The following is a 27,978-nucleotide window of genomic DNA, read 5'->3' on the forward strand; positions in this document are numbered from 1 at the left end:
AATGTCAGCTGTGTTTCAGACGACAGTTCTTCTTTCCTGAATGGTGCTTCGTAGTTATCAGTAGTTTTGCTTCTGACTCTTTTTTTCCTAAGCTTTTATAGGTGCAGCCCTGCACCTATTAACACCTTCTTTCCTCAGCTGCGTCACACATTCAGTCAGGTTTCTGTCCTGTATGGCACACCTGGGGGACATTTATCTCAAGACAACTAGGCCTAACTCTGCTCTATACCACTGTTGACTGGCTTCACAATTTAATTCTCAGAGGACAGTCTTATTTCCAAAGTCTCAACTGACTGTGTGTATTTCCAGTGAGGCAAAGCATATTGATTAATTGTTGATATCCATGTGTGTTCCTTTTGTAAAATAGCTTGGTGTGGTGGAGGCTAATAGAAATTGCTTATTAGGGACAGACAGAAACTAAATTGAGTGATGCAGGTATAATGATGGGCTGGTTGGTCTGAATGCCCTAGAAGTAGAGCACTATAGCTTAGTTCAGGCTCTTTATAGCCATGCTAGAATGTGGACCCAGAGTTGTTGGATCTTCTGATGTTTAAAGATAAGTTGAACATCTGGATATTAATGTGAAATCTCTTGATTGTTCAAAGTTGTAAACTAATTCAGTTAAAACTCAGCACTGGATATAAGCCTAACAAAATACAAAACCAAGTTAGCTTTTACTCATGATCCCCATCTTGGAGTTTCTGGGTGTTGTGGGAAGTTCCAGCCTAGGAGTGGGCCAGGTTGAGTTTTAATCCAAACTCTGCCTCTAGGTTTCCATGAGGTTTGGGGGAAGGCCCATCTTCTCTTGCTGCTCAGACTCCTCCTCTATGTAAGAGTGTCAAGTGGAATGGAATCTAAGGTTTCCTCTTGCTCTATCTTAGCTAGCATGACTATAATAAAATACCACAGAGTAGTTGGCCTAAACAATGGAAATTTATTTTCTTGCAGTTTTGGAGGGTAGAAGTTCAAGATCAAGGTGTTGACAGTTTGGTTTCTCTGAAATCCTTTCTTCTTGGCTTGCAGATGGCAGCCTTTACATTGCGTTCTGTTCTCATATAGCCTTTCCTCTGTCGCATGTTCATGACTGTTGTCTCTTCTTCTTATGGGGTCATGAAATCTTTGGATGAGGGCCCTACTCATATGACCTCATTTAGATATAATTTCCTCTCTTTACAGGCCCTATCTCCAAATACAGTGGAGGATGTAGGCTTCAGCATATGAATCTGGAGCTGGGGAGGTACAATTCAGTCTATAACATGCTCCAAGTGTCTGTACTTTGTTGACAAGGTCATTAAGGCTCCACCATGACTCTGACTCACCTATCTTCCCTTTGCCCTTCCAGACCTACCTTCTACCCTGTTCCAGCCCTGTACCTGAGGAGGCTGACCTCTATGGATGACATTAATGGGCTTCCTTGCTCTCTGACTATGGTTAGGCTCAGCCAATGGGGAGGTTAAGAAGTAGGTTAGAGGGATAAAGAAGAATGAAGTTGGGGTATTTTTTCCTCCAGGAGTCTTGCACCAAGGTTGCCATGGGCTGGTCCATGCCTTGACTTAAGTTCACTGCTCTTAGCAGACAGCTTCTCTGTCTCCAGGTTCCCTACTCTTTCCCTGGCCCTCAGACCTAGAGGTGGTAACACTCCTACTGTTATACACTCCAGGACATGACACCACTCCTATGGCTTCCCTATACCCTACTACATTCTTAAGAAGAGTCCCTTTATCACACTTTTCTCAAATCACCTAATTTGTGGATACTAGGACTCTGATACAGAGTATGAAGGAACCTCAAGAGTGGGTCATCTGTCCACTCCCTTCTTTTGCATCCTTACTCTCCTTGCTCCAATTTCTTTTTTTTTAAGTTTTTTTGAAGTGTAGTTCATTTACAAGGTTGTGATCATTTCTGCTGTACAACAAAATGATTCAGTCATATGTATACACATATACATTCTCTTTCAGATTATTTCCCCACATAGATTATCACAGGATATTAGATAGAGTTCTCTGTGTTATAATCATCTTCCCATTGGCCAGTCATTCCATATACCTCAGTGTACATATTCCTTGCTCTAGTTTCTGAACAGCTCAGCCTCAGCCAGTGGTTTGGCTGGCTTCTCAGGCCACACATTCGTTCTCTGAGGTGAACCACATCATGACATTTGCTCTTTGAGTGGGTTTGCTATTATCCTATCACAGTCCCCTTGGACAAGGAGAGAAAAAGAGGATGGAAAATGCAAGCCTTAGAGTGGGCTCTGGGCTCTGCCTCACTGAAATGTCATTAGCTCCTTGACCACTTGCCCCAAGCAGGTAGGCATTTCTTCAAGGCTGTAGAATGTGTTTAGAATGAGATTTATCCTGTTTCCTCTCATGATCTATTCCTCTTGGAATAGACCATTTTCCTTCTTTCATCTAAAATACCCACAGTGACAACCTTCTTCCTTCTTTTAAAGTTTCAGGTACTGTGGCAGTTGTAGATAGAGATGAATAGGGAAAAGTTGATAATGCATTCACTACCCAGAGGAGGGGAAAGGAAGACATAGATGATAATCGTAATGTAATACAGAGGTGGAGTAGAAAAAGCACTATAATAATTAGTCAAGTGCTAGAGGTTAGGTGTAGCAGGAGAGGAGTGTAGTTTAAAGGTGAGGGCACCAGACTCAGGATACCTGGTTTCAAAATCTGCTTCACTACTCGATAGTTTTTTTTTTTTTTATTTCCCCAATACATTATTTTTTTTTCTACTATACAGCATGGTGACCCAGTTATTCATACATGTATACATTCTTTTTTAACACTGGGCAAGAAGCCCAGCTTCTTAAACTTTGGTTTCCTAATATGTAAAATACGGGCTGTAGTACTTTGACTTTGCTAGGAATAAATGATGTATAATGCCTATAATGTGCTTAGCCTGGTGCCTGACCTGACCTAAGTGCTTACTAAATGTTAGCTTTTACTGTTATTTAGCAAAGATTTACAAATGAATGGGGTTTGTGGTGACTTTGAAGAATAGGAGAATTTTGTAAGTAGGGGGAAATCTTTTCTGGAAGGACAAAGAACATGGATAAAGTTATAAAGATACCCTTATTCAGATATTATTAATCAATGCAAATGGCATATGTCAATGGTAATTATTAGGAAAGAGCAAGAAAAGCTGGCTGAAGTCATATCAAGAAGGATACAGAATACTAGAGTAAGTAGTATGTAATTTTGTAGTCAGTGAAAAGCTGTTAAAAACAGATTTTAAGCAGTGCTTTGTATACTTAGATAAACTTCAGAAAAATTAATCTGGCAGTTTGGTATAATCTGGATTTAAAGTGGAGAAAAAAGTTGGAAAAGCAGGCATGAGGCTGTTAATATTGTCCGGAGAAAAATAATAAAACATGCTTTAGGGAAAGTTAATAAATGATGATCAAACTCCTAACACTTAATAGAACTAGTTGGGCAGGAGACAGAGTGGCTGGAAACTGAAGTGCCTAGAGATACTCACAGTCAGAGGACAAATGGAAATTAAAAGAAATCACTTAACAATCTTAATGTCAATCAATGATAGAGTGACATTAATCTTAACATGTATTTTTTTTAAAGGAGCGAAACTACAGAATCCACCTATGTTGACAACAAGTGGGGCTGGCACTGAGGAGTCAAGAACTTTGTCTTGGAGATGGATGGGTATAGGGCATAGAGGCACAAGCTCTTATGTGGGCAGCCACATGAAGCAGCACATGGTAGGAACTCAGACAGCTGATGACTGTGAGCAAAGAGCACATCCACATGTTTGTTCAGCCCCCCTCACAGCTCCTGTCTTGTTCTGACGAAGAATCTTCCTAACATTTAGTCAGCGTTTTATTTAGAAATATAGTGCCTTGGCTGGTATTTTCACTTATGGGAGCTGGCTGTTCTAAATGTAGTAGGAAATTGCCCTTGAAATGCACACACCAGGCCAAGGAAGGTGTAGAGTATGGCCAAATTATTTTCCCTAAGAAAAAGTTGTTGGTCAAGAAATACAGTCTTTAATTTAGAGTGGAGTCAAAAAAAAAAAAGAGAGAAAAAATAAAAGAAAAGAGCCCCTATGCCCCCCTATACTCACCTGGAAAGAAGAAGGATCAGTCAACTGGGGACCTAGGTATGGGTCATCAAAAGGAAGCCCAAGTCCAGCAAGACCTCTGAACACTTAGATCCCTTTGATGAACCTCCCATCTGGAAGGGTGCACCTTCATGCAGAGATGGAAAAGAGGATGATTTCCTTGTCATAGAAAGCCAGAGATTCTCTAAATTGTCAAGATCCTTTTAAGAATCATGAAGTCTTGTTCCATAGATCAGGGCCCCCTGGAGAGGCAGCTATGAGCTAGTCTTTCTTCAAAATGGCTGACCATAAGGAGCTGTCCGTGGTGCTGTAGTTTCCCTTACTAGAGCCCACTGGGCAGTTTCTACTAGCTGCTATACAACAGGTGTTGTGCCTGCTACTTTACGAACACTGTGCCCTTTAATCCTCATGGGAACCGTACCTGTTAGTACTGTAATCAGCAGCCTTGTTTCTACATTTGAGGAAACTAATGCTCTGAGCTTCACTTTCTGCCTTGTCCAACTTGAATGGCCTGAACTACCATTTCAGACATCAGATTTGAGGACTTCCAGTCTTACAGAGAGAGCATATCTTTTCTCTGGTCTGTATAAAAGGATGCTATTCCTTTTGAAGATGGTGGTGGAGGAGCCCTAAAACAGAGGCAGCAGAGTTTATGTCATAGGGAATTCTTTAACAAGAAAGATTATTATGCATAACCATATTCTAGACTGTTGATTAGAAAAGAGTAGAGGAACTTGAAATGTGTTTGTCAAAAGAGAGGAAAAATTAACCCCTACTAATTAAAAGAAAGCAAAATATGGTTTTTGGTGAAGATTAGCAAGACCTTATCACTCCAACAATTTTCTCTTTCCTTTTCTTGGCTATACAGTGAAAGAAATAAATATATTCCAAGACCAACAAGTTGGAGGGAAGATAAGGCACATCTTCATTAAACTGAAAGAAACCTTTCTAGGGCAGTTGAAACTATAATAAGGGAAGTGTGCATGACCTTTTAATGCCAAACATCTCTAAATCTTAGGACCTGGAACAATATTTGGTTAGAGAAGGGCTTTTGCTCAGACTCTTAGTGCCATGAAAACTCAAGGGAAGAGAAGCATAGTATTTAAACTAGGACAATCAAGTCATGAGGTTCTTTACCCGGTCATAGACCCTGGGGCTGGGGGGAAAGAGGGAGGTTTATAAATGAGCTCCAGGAAATCTATGCATACTTCGGCAAAATGTTGTCTATGGATGCATTTTATAGGGAGAGGTTGATAACTTCCAAGAGATTCTTAAAATGTCCAGGATTACCCATAGGAGCTACTGGTTTAGTCACTCTAGAAAGTTAAACCTCAGTGAGCAAAGCATCTGATTATTCCTACATAAGTAGTTATCTGGGTTTGAAATAAGCTGCCTGTGTAAGTATTGCACTGATACTATTCAGATTAATGCCTATGCTTGTATATTTCGGTAAAGATGCTAGTTTTATAGGAAACCTGTCTAATTAAGTAGCAATGTTGTGTTCTTTTCAATTGGATCTATTCCTCCAGGGAGCCTATAAAGTGAGAAGAACATCAGTCAGGATACATTTGACAAGAACTTATTATGTGGGAACGCTATCACTCACCTTCCTAAAATTCAATAAAGCTTCCTACACAAGACATTCACATTCTAGTACAAATGCTGGAGGTCACCCTATGTCTCCATTTATTACCAAGTGGCCCGTTAACGTAGCCCAGACAAGAGAGCAGGGAAAGCACCAAGTGTTGCTCACTCTCCTTGATGCCCACTCAGCAGAGCTGCTTACAGAATTCTGATTGCCAGGTATTTTACTCAGCTTGATTCAGGTAAGAGTCAGGACTTGGTTGGATTTTTAAAGCCTACAGATTCAACCTGGAGGAAGAATGAATGCATGAGTGCATATAAAATTCTCCTCTTCCTGTGCTCCAGTCCTCCATCTCTTCCTGACTCTCACTATATGGTGATTTTAAAAGCACAGTGTGTGTGTGTATGTGTGAGGTGTGTGGCAACACCATCCACAAAGAACATTTGATTTCTCTCAAGTGTCTTTGACAGCTCAGTGAGCTGACATAACCCAGAAAACATATGCGGATATTTTGGGCAGGGCTGTAAAACAAGTCTAGTTTAGTTGTCTCAGAGTTTCCCCCCAAAAGAGCTAACCTTAGTGAAAGCAGAAAGGATATGATTAATAGTCTGTGGTCCATGGGATCCCAGAAGATTTGGGTATCTAGGAAGGTGGAGATTCCACAAATGTGGTAGATGTAAAGGACCATCAGGCATCATAATTTCATTTTAAGACAGAGGAGATATGAATTGGAGGCAGCTAGGACCTGGAGTCAGCCCAGTCCTTTGGAATGAAGTAGGTATGAGGGCTGCAGAACAGGACTTTCAAAGAACCTGGGAGCCATGGTGGTCAGTACCTCACTGGGCCCCAGGGTATCAGAGTTTTAAAATTGGAAAGGACCATGGAGGCCATCCAGGTCGGTCACCACAAGGATCATGTGTATAATCAGAGCAATCTCAGAGGTACTCTGCATTGTGCAGGTGGAGATACTGAGGCTTAGTGAGGCAGAGGGACTTACCTAAGTTCACACTACAAGTTACTAGCAGACTTAGGAATCCAAGTCAGCTAATACTTTGGGGCCAATGCTAGTAATCCTTGTCCAGCTCCAATTTCAGCTTTCCCTAGAGGATGAGATGTGATTAATTCTTTCACCCATTAACTCTGAGCTATGATCATGTTCTTCCACCTAATAGCATCTTCATGGGCCTGTCATCAGTATTAATGGGTGGTGACTGTGTAGACTTTGCCACAACTCATAAATGTAATGTAAAATGTACACTTTATACACAGAAACAGGCAATTTGAATTCCTTGGGGATTTATTTAGACTTAATTCTTGCATTCTTTAGTCTCTGGTCTCTCAGTAAAACAATGAGTTTGCAGCTGAAACAATCAGTGGCTGATCTGTGGCAGAAAATGTAGATCACATTGACCTTGGCCTTCAGGGAGATATTGACAGTGTGGATCAGAGGGCTACCACCCTGGGAGACCTGCTCAAGGACCAGGTCTAACCTTCCCAGCTAGCGCTATTGACCCTTCATCCTCCTTAGGGCTTCTTACCTTCTAATCAAAGTGGAGGGCTTTCTCTTGCTTCCCTTGCTTACTCTCTGCTGTCTTCATCCACTGGCCTTGCCTTGATTATATTATTCTCATCTTCTTCAATGTCCTTATACCCAAAAATGCATGTATTCAAATCTTACCCACCTGGCCCATCCAAATTCAGGTAACTGTGCCTCTTTTATGTAACATGCCAATGCCATTGATGAAGTACAGTTTTTGCATGTGCTGTTTCTGATCCCTCTGCTATGCCCCTTGACATCTGGCACAGTGCCTTATACAGATGTGTTCTTCATTATATGTTAAGTTGGGTGAATGAATGAATGATTTAAGAAGTGATTGAACAGAAAAGTAATCCTTCTCAATCTTTTGCCAAATTTAGGACAACAGAAACTGAAGTTTTGTTATCGCACTTAAAAAAAGTATTTAAAAATATTCTCTTTATCTATTGCTACATTGCAAAACCACCCTCAAATTTAGTGTCTTAAAACCATCAAGTTATTATCTCAATTGGTTATCTGGACTGAATGAGCTCAGCTTGATGTTTTTGTTTTCTGAAGTGTAGTTAACTTACAATGTTGTGTTAGTTTCAGGTGTACAGCAAAGTGATTAATATATTTTTTTTCAGATTTTCTTCCATTATATGTTATTGCAAAATATGGAGTATAGCTGCCTGTGCTATACAGTAGGTCCTTGTTGTTTATCTATTGCCTGTAGTAGTGTCTATATACTAATCCCCAACTCCTAATTTATCCTTCCCCTATACCTTTCCCATCTGGTAACCATAAGTTTATTTGCAAAATCTGTGAGTCTTTTTCTGTTTTTGTTTTGTTTGTTTGTTTGTTTTTGCCTTTTGTCTTTTTTCAGGGCCATACCTGTGGCATATGGAGTTCCCAGGCTATGGGTCAAATTGGAGCTACAGCCACCAGCCTAAACCACAGTCACAGCAAAGCTAGATCCAAGCCATTTCTGTTACCTACAACACCAGGTCCTCAACCCACTGAGTGAGGCCAGGGATCAAACCTGAAACCCTATGGTTCCTAGTTGGATTTGTCTCCACTGCACCACAATAGGAACTCCTGTTTCTGTTTTATAAATAAGGTCCTTGTATCGTTTTTATTAGATTCCACATATAAGTGATATCATATGATATTTATCTTTCTCTGACTTGCTTCGTCTAGTATGATAATCTCTAGGTCCAACATGTTGCTGCAGGTGGCATTATTTCTTTCTTTTTTAATGTCTGAGTAATATTCCATTGTATATATGTATCTTATCCTCTTTATCCATTCCTCTGTTGATGGATATTTAAGTTGCTTCCAAGTCTTGGCTATTACTAATAGTGCTATAATGAACATTGGGATGCATGTTTCCTTCAGAATTATGATTTTCTCCAGGTATATGCCCAGGAGTGGGATTGCTGGGTCATATGGCAGTTCTATATTTCATTTTAAGGAACCTCCACACTGTTCTTCACAGTGATTGCTCCAGCCTACCTTCCCACCAACATGTAGGAGAGTTCCTTTTTCTCCACATTCTCTCCAGCATTTATTATTTGTAAACTTTTTTTCCATTTTTTTTATTACTCAAATGAATTTATCACATCTGTAGTTGTATAATGATCATAACAATCTGATTTCACAGGATTTCCATCCCACAGCCCAAGCACATCCCCCCACCCCCCATACTGTCTCTCCGGAGACCATAAGTTTTTCCATGTCTGTGAGTCAGCATCTGTTCTGCAAAGAAGTTCCGTCTGTCCTTTTTTCAGATTCCACATGTCAGTGAAAGCATTGGATGTTGGTGTCTCATTGTATGGCTGACTTCACTTAGCATAATAATTTCTAGATCCGTCCATGTTGCTAAAAATGCTGGTATTTCGTTCTTTTTAATGGCTGAGTAATATTCCATTGTGTATATGCACCACATCTTCTGGATCCACTCCTCTGTTGATGGACATTTAGGTTGTTTCCATGTCTTGGCTATTGTAAATAGTGCTGCAATGAACATTGGAGTACATGTGTCTTTGCGAGTCATGGTTTTCTCTGGATAGATGCCCAGGAGTGGGATTGCTGGATCAAATGGTAGTTCTAGGTTTAGTTTTATGAGGAATCTCCATACTGCTTTCCACAGTGGTTGTACCAATTTACAATCCCACCAACAGTGTAACAGGGTTCCTTTTTCTCCACACCCTCTCCAGCACTTATTGTTTGTAGACTTTTGGATGATGGCCATTCTGGCTGGTGTAAGGTGGTACCTCAGAGTGGTTTTGATTTGCATCTCTCTAATAATGAGTGACGTTGAACATCTTTTCATGTGTTTCTTGGCCATCTGTATGTCTTCTTTGGAGAATTGTCTGTTTAGATCTTCTACCTAAAGAAACAAAAGACCTATACTCTGAAAACTACAAGCCACTGATGAAAGAAATCAAAGATGACACAAATAGATGGAAAGATATAACATGCTCATGGATTGGAAGAGTTAATATTTTCAAAATGACTATACTACCTAAGGCAATCTACAGATTCAATGCAATCCCTATCAAATTACCAAGGACATTTTTCGCAGAACTTGAACAAAATATTTTAAAGTTTGTTTGGAAGTGCAAAAGACCCAGAATAGCCAAAGACATCCTGAAAAAGAAAAATGGAGCTGGAGAAATCAGGCTCCTGGACTTCAGACTATACTACAAAGCAACAGTCGTCAAAACTGCATGGTACTGGCACAAAGACAGAAATATAGATCAGTGGAACAGGATAGAAAGCCCAGAATTCAACCCACGCACCTACAGCCAACTAATCTATGACAAAGGAAGCAAGACTATACAATGGAGAAAGGACAGCTTGTTCAATAAATGGTGCTGGGAAAACTGGACAGCCACATGGAAAAGAATGAAATTAGAACACTCCCTAACACCATACACAAAAATAAACTCCAAATGGATTAAAGACCTAGACATAAGACCAGACACTATCAAACTCCTACAGGAAAACATAGGCCAAACACTCTCTGACATAAACAATAGCAACATCTTCTCAGATCCACCTATCAGAGCATTGACAATAAAAAGAAAAATAAACAAATGGGATCTAATCAAACTTCAGAGTTTCTGCACAGCAAAGGAAACCCTAAACAACACAAAAAGACACCCCACAGAATGGGAGAAAATCTTTGCAAGTGAATCGACTGACAAGGGATTAATCTCCAAAATTTATAAACAACTTCTGCAGCTCCATACCAAAAAAACAAACAAGCCTATCAAAAAATGTTTGTAAACTTTTTAATAATGGCCATTCTGACTGGCGTAAGGTGATAACCTCATTGTAGTTCTGACTTGCATTTCTCTAATAATTAGCGATGTTGTGCATCTTTTAATGTGTCTGTTGGATATCTATATGTCTTTTTTGGATAAATGTCTATTTAAGTCTTCTGATTATTATTATTTTTTATTAATGTTAAACTGTATGAGCTGTTTGTACATTTTGGAAATTAATCCTTTGTCAGAAGCATCATTCGCAAATATTTTCTGCCAGTCTGTTGGCTGGATTTTCATTTTTGCATATGGTTACTTTTGCTGTGCAAAAGCTTTTAAGTATAATTAAGTCTCATTGGTTTATTTTTGTGTTTATTTCCATTACTTTAGGAAACGGATCCAAAAAAAAAAAATAGTGCTGCAATTTATGTCAGAGTGTTCTGCTTGTGTTTTTCTCTAGGAGTTTTGTAGTATATGGTCTTACTTTTAGGTCTTTAATCCATTTTGAGTTTATTTTTATATATGTGTTAGAGGATGTTCTAATTTCATTACTTTACATGTAGCTGTCCAGTTTTCCCAGCACCACTTACCGAAGAGACTGTCTTCTCTCCATTGTATATTCTTGCCTCCTTTGTCATAGGTTAATTAACCATAGTGCATGGGTTTATTTCTTGGGTTTCCATCTTGTTCCATTGATCTATATGCCTATTTTTATGCCAATACTACATTGTTTTGATTATTATAGCTCTGTAGCATAGTCTGAAGCCAGGGAGCATGATTTCTCTGGCTCCATTCTTCTTTCTAAAGATTGTTTTGGCTATTCATGGTCATTTGTGTTTCCATATAAATTAAAAAATTTTTTTCTAGTTCTGTGAAAAATTCCATTGGTAATTTGATAGGGATTGCATTCAATCTGTATATTGCCTTGGGTAGCATGGTCATTTTAACAATACTGATTCTTCCAATCTAAGGACACAGTACATCTTTCCATCTGTTTGTGTCTCAGCTGGGTGTTTTTCACTTGAGGTCTCTCATACAGTTTTAGTCCTTTGCAGGCTGAGGCTATAGTCATCTGAAGCCTTGACTGGGCTGTGTGTCCAAAATGGTGCACTGATGGCTGACAATAGATGCCAGCCGTTGGACCATTTATACTTAACTAGACTGGTCCATCTATACTTATCCTCTCTATGTGGCTTGGGCTTCTTACAAAATGGCATCTCACTCTTCTGATTTCCAAAAGAGCATCTTAAGAGTGAGTAATATAAGAGAGCCAGGAGGAATCTCCAAGTCTTCTTAAAACTTGGTCTTAGAAACACAGGATGTTACTTCCGTTTCATTTTACTGGTCAAGCAGGTCACTAAGACTAGCCCAGTTATAAGCAGAGGGAGTAGTATATGTGTACAAAGAGAGAAGGCATTGACAGTGTCTGTCTTTGGAGACTACTCAGCTATTATGCAAATACGTTATTCTGGAAAGCAGCCCTAGCTCTATGAGCACTTTCCTTCATCAAGTTAGCTAGGGCACCTCTGAGCCCTGGGGACAGCTTCAGTACTAGGAAATATTTTGGGAAAGTAGGTGTCAGGAAGAAGGGGAGAGAGAAGTCAGTAGTTTTTGATAATGATTTAGGAAATAGATCTGAGAGAGATAACATAGGGTATAAAATGAGGATGATAGGGAGAAGGAGTTGGAGGAGAGGGGTGAATGCTGTAGAAAAATGTTGCCTGCTTCCTTTACTGGCTCTGTACATGCTGGGGGCGGGTTGGAGGGAAGAGCAAACACAGTTGATAAAAGTATTATAAAATGGATTTATTATTTAAATCTTATGTAATTATAATGAAGGTTATTTTAAAATTTTTGGAAAGCACCCATAATCCCACCAACCAGACATAATGGTGCTCATTTTTTCTTCCCAAGCTTAATTCCTCCTTATTTATAGTTTACATCTCTATTGTTATCCTGTTTTGGACACAAGTTCTATAGTTTTTATCCAGACTCATTGTATAAATGCTTCTTGATGTTAGCTGCTGTCTCGCCTGCATTGTTTTAGAGGCTGCATCCCATTCAGGCTGAGGGAGATTTGTTATGGGCCAATGAACTGGACATGATTAGCAAGGGTGACTCAGGTCTCTTGTGGTCCTGTCACCCATTGGTGAATGGGTAAGGCTCAGGAGAAGCTGAACTGGGGCCTCCCAGGCTTCTGGGGCCACCTATTCCCTGGCTGCCTTACTGGGGATGAATACCTTGGGGTGCTTCATAAATGTTTATAGCTGCCAGCAGGAAATACTCTTCCTTTAAGTGGGGAGGCAAGCTGAGTATTTTCCTCCGTCTTTCTTCAACCTTCCAAGGAGCTGTTGGTTTCTTAAATCAGTTAAGTGAGGGCACAAAGGTTTAGATTTCTCATCTCTTACAAAGGTTTCCATTTCTTCCGGAAAAGGGATTTAATTTTACTGCTCTAGCAATTTTTTTACCACAAGAATCGGCTTACTTCTTTTCCTGATACTGAGATGCCAGGCTTGGCACATTCTGGGCAGGTGGAGAGCATCCCCCTTCAGCTGCAATGCCCTCTGCTCTCCACCCATTTTAATTGCATTTCACATCTTTCCGTGTCCTCCTTGAAGCCATCCTTGGCCTTTCACACCCACAGCCAGGTTTCTGACATCTTGAAACATTTACTGTTTGCTCATAGTCACATTCTCCTAAAGGGCTTGTTATGTCATAAACAGACCTGGGACTAAAGAGCAAGATACTTCAAAACTTGTTCTGTGGCTAACCATTTGTGTGACCTTAGCTAAGTCTTTGCATCCACTGGGCTTTAGCTTCTCCAATTTTACAATGAAGGGCTGATGTCCATTGTTCCTTCCAGCTTGATTCTAATCTGAGTCCTTTGACCTTTGAGGTCATCCTCATGTGGAAGTTTGTCTGGTCAATTCATGTTCATTCTTCCCAATGACCTTGAATCTTCCTCTTCATTAGACATCATCTAAACAGTGTTGAAATGGGTATTGCTACTGAGAGCATGGATTAGGTCTCTTCCACAATTTGCCTCCTGTCCTACCCTCTACTTATCTCCTTCTTTTCATGCAATAAGAAGACTTCAGACCCTGTTCTTTGTTTTGGTTTAAGTTCTGAGTCTCTGATTATGACAAAGTGCAACAAATGGAAACATACTTCCTGAAGGCTGTACTTCAGACATTCTCGACTAATGCAACATGCCACATACCAACCCAACAGAGGGCACACAAACCAATTTGATTCTCCTTTGATGAGGCAGAGATGCAAGGCAGTAACTACTTTTTCAGAGGGAAAAGTGATTAGCTGGAGGGCAGCTGAGTCCTGGATATCTCTATCACTAGAGCATGAAGGCCCATTGCAAGGACAAGTACTTTGTCCTGGAAGCACATGTTTACTCGGCCCAAAATTGCTGAAGATTTGGTTGTGCTAAAAAAGGTTATATGAACAGTGTTGAAGGAGATCAACATGATTTGGCTTAAAATCAGAAAAAGCCGGAGTTTTCTGAGGCTGTTTTTTTGTCCTGAGATGCGATGTCCTCTGGAGAAGCCACTGTTGGCCAGTAGCCTCCAAATAATAGGAGGCTCCCTAATATCCAGTCAAAACCTCAGTCTGCCTTTATGACTTATATCTACCATATTCCCTCATACTTCCACCCAAGGCACAGACCCTACAGACTTCTCTGCCTCTGGGCTCTCCCTTACGTTTTTCCTTCTGGAATATACTGGCCTGTATTATCCCTATTAACAATTCTGTCCACTCTTTGGGGCACGAAGGAGCTCAAATGATACCTCTACTATGGGCTTTAGATTCTGAATGACTTGGGTTTAAATTCCAGCATTTCTACTTGTAGAACAGGCTACTTAAACTCTCTTCGCCCCAATTTTCTCATTTGTAAAATGGGGCTAATAATACCAGCCTTGCAGAGCTATTATAAAGATTATGCAAAATGTCAGAAGGCTTGCAGCACTGAACATATTTCCTGACATATAACAGGGGCCCAATGAGTGACATTAACTATTATTTTCCTTTTGTATACCTTTTGGGGGCAGTAATATGGTGGTATATTTATATAGATATAGAACTCATTTCACTGATAGATAGAATCCTCTTGGAGACAGGAATTATTTGGCACTCCTGACAGTCACTTTCTGTGTGAAGCACAGAGCTTTAAACAGAGTAGATTCTTAATATGTTTTGTTCAGATGGATTAAATATGTCACTTTACCTGCCTTTTCCTCTTGGTAATATCCAATAAAGACAGGAGAAAGTCAAAACTTAAAAAAAACAAAAAAAAAAAAAACAAAAACAGGTTAAGAAATAATTTCTTTCTATATTTTTAGGCCATGTCTTGTGGGGTTCAGCTTTGGGGTCTTACCTCTTAAACTATAAATTCCTGGGAGTGGGGAAGAGATTGAGACCGTGACCTTTTATGTGTGCTTTTGGTATTTAGTGCTCTGCAGGGCACTTGCTGAATATTTAAGTGTGTTGCTATTCATGATAAAAGCTTGGAGAGTGACAGATCAGAGAGCAGAAAGACAACTTGGTAATGGATTTTATTTCAGACAAATGCCAGAGAAAAAGTCTGCTCAAGGGTTGTAATTGTCCTAACTATTCTAGCCACATCCTGAAATCCTGTTCTCTCACAAATGAAGCTCTGGGGTTTCTGGATTTCATTTTTATTGTGAGCCTCTGGCCCCACTCCTGACAGTGGAGAGAGAAGCCCGATGTTTGGGTAGCCCTTCTCTGGGAGTGCTAACTAAAGAGCCTTTGAGCAAGAATTACCTACATTTTTCTTATGAGTCATCTAGACTGTAAGGAAGCCTTCACCCAGACTAACTTTGGGTTCCATGTTGGTGACCCTGGCAAGATAAAGCTTTGGACTCAGCAGAGGCAGTAGAGCATGTGGTTAAGAGCGTGGACTCTGGAGTCTGGTTTTCTGGATTCGCATCCTGGCTTCTCCCCTTGCCTGACTAAGACCTTACACTAGTTATTCAATTTCATCAAGCCTCCATGTCCCCATCTAATGAATGGGTATGTGATAGTAATAGTGTCTACCTCATAGGATTGTTATGAGGATCAAAGGGGTTAAAGCACATAAATTACAGAGAACTGCACCTAAAATGTAGTAAGTGCTCTCTAAGTGTTGACCTTTATTATTATTGAACCATAAGGGTTTTTCTCCCAAATCATGTGAAAAATGGTGTACCATGTGCTTCTTTTGTGCCTCAGCTTGCCTGAGCCTAATCCCTGTGTCATGGGGTGAGCCCAAGGGAGGAAAGGGGAAGCTTCTGCTCTGAACTAGGAGAATAAAGGGAGCCATGGCAGTGAAGAAGGGAAGAAGGGGACAAATTTGGAGATATATAGGAAGAGTCACAGTGGTTACATGTGAAGCTGAGGGAAAGGGAAGATCCAGGGGTGGCTCCCAGGTGACTGAGCACAAGATCTTTTGGTGGTGACACCAGAAGAAGAGAGGTTTATGTGGGGAGGCTGGGCTTGAGAAGCCAGAATAATATTGGGATAGTAGGTAGAGATGTCTAAAAATTGTTGCAAATGCAACTCTGGAACTTGGGAGAGAGGTCCAGATTAGGAATCACAAATATTTGCAGTGAATGCCACGAGAACCAGCAAAATCCTTCAGACAGGTTTGCAGCCAACTACCCAATGTCTAGACCAGGGCTGGATAGTAAATATTTTAGGCCTTGCAGGTCATAGGATCTTTATTGTAAGTACTCAACTCTGGCATTTTGACCCAAAAGTCACCATAGACAATACATAAGTGAATGGGTGTGGCTGTAAAAACCCATGGGCCATAGTTTGCCCCTTACCCACTCCAGATCATCATTTTACACATAGTGGGTATTCAATAAATATTTTTTTGCTTAATCTATTAGCTCCAGAAATTGTCCAAAGTCAAGGTTTTTAAAAAATAATTAAATTCTTAGGAATTTAAAGCTTTGCTAGTAACCTACCAAGACACTCATTAAAGGGAGTTAGGAGGGAGGATGTTTGGATTTCTGCTGCCATAGATAGAATAAGAAGCCCTGAATTAGAGATATGCCACTGGATTTCAAAGTATACAACTGTTCTAAACCTGTGTCCTAGGCCCTCAGCCAAGTATGATAAATCAAACTGGTGAATTGTAGGGCCAGGTGATGAGAGAACCATTCAGTGTTAAACCCCTGAGTACAGGGCTGGTGGGAAAGGTGAGAGGCCTGCCTCTCGGAGAGCACTAATTGATCTCAGGGATCCTTGGGTGGGATGCTCCTCAGGTCCGAGAAATTGACTGCAAATGTATTCAATAACTAAGAAACTGCCCACATGTATTTGTAGCTAACGTTGCAAAGAAGCAATGATAGAAGGAAATGGGAGGAAATCAAAGAGAATATGAAGAATTGAAGCTGTGTAAGGGAGTAGGCCTGTTCTACTCAGAGAAGTAGTCATAGAAAACTTGAGAGAGATTGATTGAAACCCCAACCCTTCCTTCCAAACAACAGGGAGATATATTAGATTATAAGTTGTAGTTAAAACAGTCAACACAAGGGCTGAGGGGTTCAGTTACTAAATTATGGCTGAGCCATCCTGAGAATGTTCCCTTTCCTGCATGTCTTGTACTTTTGGCCGGTGGAGCAAACCCCCAATGTCCATCTCTTGCTTTTGACGACTAAAGCTGCACAACTCAATTTCCTGGCCACCTTCCTGAGGACAATTCTAGGGTCTTGGATATCAAGTAAGGGGAGAAAGCTTAGAAAAGAGCCTGGTATTTGACCACAGCTTGTGACTGGCTTCTCTGTCTATTACCAAAGAGAATGTGTGAGAATTTGAAGCAGCCCACTGCCCACAGCTCCTGGGGCATCTGTGCAGCTCTGAGATACGGCTTTGTCTGTGGCTATAGTGATGGCAGCAGCCATGTGCCAATTTTGATACATATGTCTATATATACACACATGCATATATAGAAACATATTCACAAACACATGTACATTTGTGTATATATACACAAGTATGTATGTATATTATATGTTTGTGACAAGTATTTTTGTAAGTGTGAATTAGTTACTAACATAAGGGTCCCACACTGGTGAATCTGTCCCATCTCTGATTTTGGGCAATGAGAGTTTAGATATAGGTGAGTGCAGGAGAGCCAGTGATTCTGCATTTGGTCCCTGAGTTCAAGTAGTTAGTGCTTGAATAGCAAAGAATCAAAAGGAATACCATATTTTAAAAACTCAAGATTTTTTTAAAAAAATCTAGAGATTAAAAAATCTACTTCTCTGGACTCACTCTCCCACATGGCAATGCCCGTTGGAGCTAAACAGGGGGAGCTGGTTACACTTCAACCCCACCCCGCACTCCCCAGTATGTATGGGCTCATAAGGTCTGCTTCTCAGGTCGTTGGCAGTACCTGCTTGCCCTCAGGGCTTTGTGATTAGTCTCTTGGCTTCCATGCTCAAGGCCTGTCCTCCTCTTTGCCTTCAAACTGCTCTTTCCTGAACTTAATTTCAGTCAGACCACATCTTGCCCAGGGCGTCCCAGTCTCTAGGGCAAAGTTAGAGCTCCTGCTTGGTATACAGAGCTCTCCTTTCCATCATCCGCCACAGCCTCCTCTTTCCCTTTCACTTCTCACACTTACTATGAAAATCTACACTCCAATGCTCAACCCTCAACTATTTCAGAAAGTACCCTGCTCTCTCATCAGACCATTGTACATGCTTTTTCCACCAACCCAAACTCCTGGTGGGTTTTAAACTTATTTTTCAAGACCCACCTCATTTGCTACTTTCTGTGTGAAAGCTCACCTGATCTTTACTCTCTCCCTTTTGCTCCCATAGTCCTCTGCTGGTACTTCTTCAGTATGCTGCTTATTACTGCATTATAATTATCTGGGCATAGGTTTCGGAGTTACAGTTATATGTGAGCACTAGCTCTTCAGCTTTCTACTGTGTGGCTTTTGACAAGTTACATTAACTTTTTTTGGGCCTCGGTCTTATGATCTGCAAAATGCAGCTATTAAAACGTATTATAGGATATGTGCAATTATGTGTGTCCAAGGGCTTAGTTAGCACAGTGCCTAGGACACAGTAAGTATTCAATAAATTTTAGCTTTTTTCCCCCTTTTTCTTCTGCACTTGACCTTGAGCTCACAGAAATGACTGGAATACCTTGGCAACCCTAGGGTCTATCTCTGTGTCTATATGACTGGCTCTAATATTTCTATGCTGCTGATGAAAACACAATCCAGTGAACAGTAGATCAGTGCCTGTTTGGTTGAATGGAGTGGTGGTTTCAAATATAGGTCCCAAGTTTTTACTCCCCTGTAGGAGACATCCATACCTTTGCCATGACCTCATGGACAGAGTGAAATTCTCCATTTCTTGACTCTGGAGTTGTCTGCATAACTCTTTTACCACTGGGGTAGAAGAGGGTGTGATTCATGAAGAGGCTTGAAATGTCTTGTATATGATTGGGTTTTCTCTTCTTGTGCTTCTTCTTTTGCCATAAGGAAAACATGCCCCAGAGGCTGTTCCCAGAAGAATGAGAACTGTGTGAAGCAAAACTGAATCTAACTCATGGTCTGGAATCAAGCCTAGTTGAACGTAGTCTAGATCAGCCAAACTCTAGCAAGTGTCTATATCTACTAAGTTATGTGGTGGTCTACTACAAAGTAAAACTGTTATACATGCTTATAGAAAGAGAAAAATAACTGATTACTACCATCTAGTTTTTGTGGTCTGTTTTTTAAGGATAAGTCATATAAACATGAAACAGTACATCATGGGGAAAACTTAGAGAGGTGGCACTGCTGAAATATGGGAGTGAAAGTTGATGATGAAAAAAAATACACTGTAACTCAGTCATATGCAGGGTAGTGGCTGGGCTCCTTTGCTTGAGTTTTATATCCGGATATGAATGAAGAAAAGTCCTAATGAATTCAGCAAAGTAGCAGGATACAAGATTAACATTCAGAAATCAGTTGCATTTCTGTATACTAACAATGAAATATTAGAAAAGGAATACAAAAATGCAATACCTTTTAAAATCGCACCCAAAAAATTAAATACCTGGGAATAAACCTGACCAAGGAGGTGAAAGACTTATATGCTGAGAACTATAAACATGGAAACTATAAACATGGAACTATAAACATGGAAATTAAAGAGGATTCAAAGAAATGGAAAGATATTCTATGCTCCTGGGTTAGAAAAATTAATATTGTAAAAACGGCCATATTACCCAAAGCAATCTACAGAGTCAATACAATCCCTATTAAAATACCCATGATATTTTTCACAGAACTAGAACAATCCAAAAATTTATATGGAACCATAAAGGACCCAGAATTGCCAAAGCAATCCTGAGAAACAAAAACCAAGCAGGAGGCATAACTCTCCTAGACTTCAGGCAGTATTACAAAGCCACAGTAATCAAGACAGTGTGGTACTGGTACCAAAACAGACATACGACTAAAGGAATAGAAGAGAGAACTCAAAAATAAACCCAGAAACCTGCGGTCAGTTACTCTTTGACAAAAGAGGCAAGAATATCAAATGGGAAAAAGACAGTCTTTTCAGTAAGTGGTGATGGGAAAACTGGACAGCCACATGTAAATCAATGAAACTGAAATACTGCCGTCACACCATGCACAAAAATAAACTCAAAATGACTTAAAGACTTAAACATAAGACAAGACACCATTAAACTCCTAGAAGAGAACATAGGCAAAACATTCTTTGACATCAACCTTATAAATGTTTTCTTAGGTCACTCTCCCAAGGCAACAGAAATAAAAGCAAAAATAAACAAATGGGACCTAATCTAACTGACAAGCTTTTGCACAACAAAGGAAACCTTAAAAAAAAAAAAGACCAAAAGACAACCTATGGAATGGGAGAAAATAGTTTCAAATGATGCAACTGACAAGGGCTTAATCTCTAAATACACAAACACCTTATTCAACTCAACATCAGAAAGGCCAACAACCCACTTGAAAAATGGGCAAAAGACCTGAATAGACATTTCTCCAAAGACGATATACAGATGGCCAGCAAGCACATTAAAAATAGGCAACATCACTGATTATTAGAGAAATGCAAATCAAAACTACTATGAGATACCACCTCACACCAGTCAGAATGGCCATCATTAATAAGTCCACAAATAACAAATTCTGGAGGGGGTGTGGAGAAAAGGGAATCCTCCTATACTGTTGTGTAAGCTGGTACAACCACTATGGAAAACAGTATGGAGGTACCTCAGAAAACTACATAGAGAACTACCATATGACTCAGCAATCCCACTCTTGGGCATATATCCAGACAAAACTTTCCTCAAAAAAGACACATGCACCTGCATGTTCATTGCAGCACTATTCACAATAGCCAAGACATGAAAACAACCTAAATGTCCATCGACAGATGATTGGATTAAGAACATGTGGTATATATACACAGTAGAATACTACTCAGTCATAAAAAAGATCAAAAGAATGCCCTTTGCAGCAACATGGATGGAACTAGATACTCTCATACTAAGTGAAGTAAGTCAGAAAAAGAAGAATACCATATGATATCACTTATATCTGAAACCTAATATACAGCACAAATAAACCTTTCCACAGAAAAAAAGACTCATGGACTTGGAGAATAGACTTTTGGTTGCCAAGGGCAATGGGGAGGGAGTGGGGTGGACTGGGAATTTGGGGTTAATAGATGCAGACTATTGCCTTTGGAAGAGTAAGCAATGAGATCATGCTGTATAGCACTGAGAACTATATCTAGTCACTTATGGCGGAGCATGATGGAGGATAATGTGAGAAAAAGAATGTGTGTATGTATGTGTGACTGGGTCACTTTGTTGTGCAGTAGAAAATTGACAGAACACTGTAAACCACCTATAATGGAAAAAATAAAAATCACTTAAAAATAATGAGCCCCCCCCAAAAAAAGGAAAAGTCCTCCAATAGCCAGAGTGAGGAGGGGCCCTCTTCTGATAGCTCATTCCAGACATGGAACCTTAGAATCCCGTCACTGGGAGAGATTTCCAGAGTTCATCTTGTCAGCTTCTTGTCCTCCACACAAATGTATTCTGTGGCATCCTTGATAGAAGCTCATCCAAATTTACCTGCTATGTGATCTTGGATAACTGCAAAAAAGGCTGGTGTCAGAAAGCCTTGGTTTTAAATCCCAGCTTGTGACTTTAAAAATTTACTCAGCTTTGGATCTTTCATCGCTGCTAGAAAATAGCGATAATGAGAATGCCTACCTCACAGAACTACTGGGAGGGTTAACTAGACAACACAGTGGCAATTCATTACAACACCTGACACAAAACAATGACTCCATTCCTGCTTTGGACCAGTACAGAATACATCAACCCTCTGACATATGAAAGCCTTCTAACATCTCTACAAAGAAGGGGAGGGAGAGAATCAAGCTGAGCTCCAACTGGGCCTCTTCTATGTCCAGTCCAGATGCTGAGCCTACTGGCGTAAATCAGCTATCTCCTTCCCAACTCACCTGATGGGGCATTTCAATTTTAAATTGTCAATTGTCAACACATTTGAATGTTCATTTGAGGCCATTATTGACTGCTTTATTGATTTAATCAGATAGTTTTGCACAAATTATGGTCCATGAAATTATGGGCTTCTTGTAGTCATCCATGAGCAGAGCTTCCTTGTAATGTAAAATGGAAACTACTTGTCATTCCTACAAGGATCTAGAAAAGCAGAGATGCATCAGTGTGAGTTACAGTGCAGGTAGAAAGTGGGGGAAGGGATGGTTCAGAGAACAGAGAGCAATTTCTAAATGAGCTGGATGGTGAATGTGAATGAGAAGAAGAGAAGACAAGTAAAGAAGGTTAGGAGCAAGTCAGGAATACCTTGAATAACATGAGTTTGAACTTTGTAGGCACTGTGGGATTATTGAAAGTTCTTGAGCAAGAAAATGGCATGGTCAGAGCTTTGCTTCAGGTGAATTACTCTGGCAAGAAGGAAGGAATGGATTGGTTTGGTAGAGGACGGGATAACTAGAGACAGAGAATACTTAGGAGTCTATGGCAGTCATCTGGATAAGAGGTGATAAAAATTGTGCTTGGGTCTTGGAAAACAGAGAACAAATAAGACATATTGCAGTGAAAAATCTGCAGGACTTACTGACTGACCAGGAAAGGCAAAGAGAGAGGGAAGGATGACCTCAGGTTTTAAGCCTGGGGGAAGTGACTGAGTTATGTAATTTACCTGCAGGATGTGGTGCATACCTAGTATCACCAGGCTTTTCTCATTTATTCTTATGGTATATATATATATGTGTGTATATAGCTCTGTATACGTACAGAACAGTATAAAAGCAATCACCACACACACACACACACACACACACACACACACACACACATACACACACTCCATTCCATTTCATCTTCATTCACTTTAAGTGATGTAATTAGGGATATTAGGAAATGAAGGTACAAGGCTTTCTAACTTCATCTGAGAAATTACAGCTTTTTTTACTGTTAGGGATTATATTTTAGGATTTTGAAACTATTAAGATAGTCTTACTGCTAACAGTAGCTGAAATTGCCTGAGCACTAATGTGCCAGTGCCTATCACATAACTTCAGTTGTTGCTCACAACAATCTGTGAGATGGACACTATTAAGGGTCTCCCCACGCCACTCCCAACTCCATCTACCCTTGCTTCTGTAGCAATGGCTGGCCTTCTTTGCAACAGGGGTGGCCATATAACCCGGGTCTTCATAAGGAGAAAGTAAATGACATCTGCTTAGAATGTTCTGGGTAAGACATGGCCTCCTGATAGTAGTGTAAGAAGAGACTGAGCTGGTGCTTCCTCTGTTCCCATATTCCTGGCTTGAACATGGAAGATAAGCTTAAAACTGGGACAGCCATTTGTACACATAGAAGACACACATGTAGATGAAAAGCCAGTGGTTCAGGATGTCCAGTGGTTCAGAGCAGAAGACAAACTGTGACTTCAGTGATATTTTAAGCTGCTGAACCAGCCTTGGAACCATTATGCTTAGGCTTCTATATAGGTGAGACAATAAATACCTGCAATGTTCAAGCCACCACTGGTTGTTTTTCTATAATTTACAGCCAGATACATCCTGGTGGTTCAGTTACTTGCCTGGATCCAAGTGAGGAAGCAGTGGAGCTGGATGTCAAACCCAGGTCTTTCTGATTCCAAAGTGATACTATTAGATACCACATGTTCTTCCTTCCAGAGTTCCCCTTGTGGCACAGTGGTTAACGAATGCGATGAGGAACCATGAGGTTGCAGGTTCAATCCCTGGCCTCGCTCAGTGGTTTGGGGATCTGGCGTTGCCATGAGCTGTGGTATAGGTTGCAGATGCGGCTCAGATCCCGTGTTGCTATGGCTCTGGTGTAGGCCGGTGGCTATAGCTCCAATTCGACGCCTAGCCTGGGAACCTCCGTGTGCCACAAGTGCAGCCCTAGAAAAGACGAAAAGATGAAAAACAAAAACATATTCTTCCTTCCAATGTTCCTTCCACCCATGTGGAACAATGTGAAAGGCTAATTTTGTTGTTTGTTATGGATGCATCTACTGTCTTTTCCATGATCTTCATCTCTCACTTCTTCCTCCACAGTTATGGGTGTCTCATAAGTGTTACGCATTGAGTATTGAGTGAATGCTTAGGAGATAGTAAGATGATTATGATTGAATTCCTGTGCTCAAGTTGTTCATGATATAGGAGGGATTGCCAAGCAATGGCCTATGGGCTCAGTTTGACCAACTTCCTGTTTTTCACAACCTGCAAGCTAAGAATGGTTTTTATATTGTCAAATGGTTGACAAAAGGTCAAAAAAAGAATATTCATGATCTGTACTAATTGTATGAAATGTGAATTCAAGTTTGGTATTCATAAATACAATTATGTTAGCCTGCAGTAATGCCTATTTGTTTTATATGGTCTATGGCAGTTTCCACACTTTGACTGCAGAATTGAATAGTTGCAACACAGATCACATGGCCTGCAAACCTGAAATATTTACTGTCTGGCCCTTTACAGAAAAAGTTAGCTTATCCCTAGTCTGGATGTGGGGATATCTAGAGAAGGGTTGGGCAAATGAACAACTCATTCTAGGTAAGGGAAGGAGAAAGGATATATACTTAGATAACTTAGAAGAAATTCCCAAATAGGAGAATCCAAAGGTCTGAATCTTATCACTAGACTTTTCCCCTTTAAAGATAGATTCTACAAAAGAGATCAGAGGAAGGGGTAGACTGGGATATTTTGTTAAGTTTAGTTACTTTTGTCTAATGAATATCTTTTGTTACTTGTTGTTCCTTAGACACAGAACCATGTGTTTCAGTAGGTTTGAAATCCACCCAAACAGAGAGGACAGATCATGAATTCTTTTAATGCACACTGTAAAATTACCTTGGCAAAAATTGACTGACCTTTTAATTAAGGCCCTCAGAGCCTCCTACATATTGGCTTTTGCCTAAATTCTTATGCTGGAGATTTTTGTGAGCGTGTGAGCCATTCTTTTCAAATCCTAGTTCCTGTCAAGCAGGTCTGCTATCCTCAGGGACACCACATACACATCCTGGGTTGATGGAAAAAGACCTTTCCATGAACCCAACTCTGAAAATAAATAGAACTGTTTAATTTTCTTTCTTTCTTTTTTTTTCCATCAAAGAAAGTGCCGAGAAGTCTCCTGCAATAATAATGGTGCTTGCCATTTGCACATCACCACACAATTGAGCACTTTTCTGTCCATTTTGATTCTGATTCTTAAAATAGCCGTGACCCAAATAGTTTGATCGTAATGAAAAATGATGAAACTATGTAAAACTATAATTCTGATATACTAACAAAAGAGACTTCTGAGATCAATGAAACCTTTTTGTCTTTATTTTACAGATGAGGAAACTGAGGCATAATGAGAAAGGCAGCTTATTAATGGCAGATCAAGGTGTACACTTTCCAGTTATGATGCAAATCAAGGCCATGGCTACCTGGCACCTTCATCAGTCACACCTGTGTGGCTTATAGGTAGGATGACTCTATAATTTATTATCCAAACTGATATACTTTGGCTCAACAGGCATAAAGCAAAACTGTTCACCAAGATAAACGGTTATCCTACCTGTAGATCATGTAGACCTTTGGACTCATTCTAATAATCAGGTATGTCTCTAAAATTTACTTCCATTTTCTGACTTATATCTCCTATCTTGTGGATCCTATAACCTTTGCGTTTGATGGGGGCCAGGGCCCTGGAAGAGCTTCTTATTAGAGCCAGTCTTGGTTTCTCCCACTGATTACTGGTTTTATGCAGTATCCAAAGCTTGGACAATGGAGAAATCAGGAACTGGATCAAAGAGGAGACTATGGGTGTGATAGGTGTTCCTGCAATGACACAGCAGTTCTCTGTCTCCAAGGTTAGCATTCCTGTCTTTAGGTCCAGGGAGAAATGTTTTCAAACAGGATTGGTGATTGGTTCTAGACAAATCAGCATAGGATATCCAGGCAGAAGAAGAAAGAGAATGAAGAATTTTTTTTCTTTTAACATTGGAGTGTGTGTCTTGTGTTTTGTTTTTAGAAGAGTAGCAGTTAATCGATGCTTATTGATTATCAATGGTGCCCTCATATGTGAGAAAACTAAGAAACATGACAGAGGAAGGAAGAGAAAATACAATTATCTCATTATTGCTTTTGGTAAAGAACTAAGGACATAGAAAGCTAAGGGCATTAAAGTAATACTGTACTTGTAAAGGCAACCATTAGAACAAAAATACAAACCTTTCCAAATATCAGAATAACATGCAAAATAACTATAGACTACATAATGAAAGATTTTTTAAAAATAGAACTATTCAACAGCAAAATAGTACAAATAATATTATAGAACAAAGACCAAACATATTTCACCTGCTATTAATAATAAATGTTTATTGAGATAAAATGATTTTCAGAATGCATCACAAAGTAAACCCAACTGTATGCTATGTATAAGGGATACATCTAAAACAAAGACACAGGAAAACAGATATACACAAGGGAAATAATAGGCACCCGAACACTTGGAAAGCACTGATAGTCTAAGTAAAAGGAGTGAAACGTATTTCTAGAAAAACTGTTTGAACTTAATCTAATCATGAGAAAACAGAGAAATCCAGAATATGGGGCATTCTGTATGACAACAGCCCTGAATTCTACAGAAATATCAACGTCGTCAATTATTTTAAAAAGCTTCTGTTCTAGATAAAAGAGATGAAGTAGATGGGACAACTAAATTCAATGTATGATCCTTGGCTGGGTCCTAGATTTTTAAAAAGTGATAAAGGTATTGGGAAAATTGAGAAAGCCTGAATACAGGCTGAATGTTATGTAATAACATCAGTATGAAACTTCTTACATATGATATTGGTATTATCGGTATTAGGAGAATATTCTCATTCAGTGACTCTCTTTATATGTGAAAGGTATATATTTTTTCACATGTATGTGGTCAGTTTACCTCCCCGTTTTGGGCCTTAGATTTCTCATATTTTAAAAAAGCAAAAGAAGCATTCCCCTTGTGGCTCAGAATTAACAAACCAGACTAGTATCCATGAGGACATGGGTTTGATCCCTGGCCTCACTCAATGGGTTAAGGATCCAGCGTTGCCGTGGCTATGGTGTGGCTCACAGGCATGGCTCAGATCCCATGTTGCGGTGGCTGTGGTGTAGGTCCCCAGCTGTGGCTCCAAATCGACCCCTAGCCTGGGAACTTCTATACGCTGTGGGCACGGCCCTAAAAAGACCAAAACAAACACACAAACAAACAAACAGAAAACAAAATAAAATAAATAAAAATAAAAAGGCAAAGGATTAAGAGTGAAAAAACAAGAGGTGTAGATGTTTACAATACAATATCCAGAATGTATTAAAAACTCCTACCAAATGAAAAAATTGAAAAGCAACATAATTCAGAAATGTGCAAAAGACTTGAACAAGCACATCAAAAAGAGGATAGCCCAATGGCTAGTACACACATGATAAAGTGCTCAGTTTCATTAGTCATCAGGAAAGAACAATTAAAAATACAATGAGATTCTCTTCTACACCCTTAAACATGGCTGAAATAATAAGATTTATAACTACCATATGATCCAACTATTCCAATTCTGGATATTTATCTGTAGGATATGAGAACACTAATTGGAAAAGACATATGCACCCCTGTGTTCCTTGCGGCATTATCTACAATAGCCAAGATATGGAAACAACCCAAGTACTCACTGATGCATGAATGGATAAAGAAGATGTGATACACACACACACATATGTGTGTGTATATATATGTATATATGTATATACATGTATGTATGTGTATATATACATATATATATCTCACACCCAATATATAATACACCCAATGAAATACTATCCAGCCATAAATAAAGATGAACTCTTACCATTTGTGACAAAATGGATGGGCTTTGAGGGTATTATGGTAGCTGAAATAAGTCAGATGAAAGAAGA

General features: G+C 39.8%; 1 protein-coding gene across 4 annotated transcripts in view; it reads left to right on the forward strand.

The window, feature by feature from the left end:
- CES5A (carboxylesterase 5A) overlaps positions 1–27,978 on the forward strand; it is a 282,134-nt gene that overhangs the window by 146,297 nt on the left and 107,859 nt on the right. For all 4 annotated transcript variants that reach the window (XM_084960212.1, XM_084960214.1, XM_084960216.1 and 1 more), the window contains exon 3: positions 25,372–25,503. The gene's annotated coding sequence lies outside the window, so the exon portion shown is untranslated. The remainder of the gene's footprint in view (positions 1–25,371; positions 25,504–27,978) is intronic.

This window comes from Sus scrofa, chromosome 6 (genome assembly GCF_054392235.1).
Source record: "Sus scrofa isolate SSC_HxYL_T2T_F1_AM1 chromosome 6, Sscrofa_HxYL_maternal_Yorkshire_Landrace_v2.0, whole genome shotgun sequence".
In the NCBI taxonomy this organism is placed as follows: Eukaryota; Metazoa; Chordata; class Mammalia; order Artiodactyla; family Suidae; genus Sus; species Sus scrofa.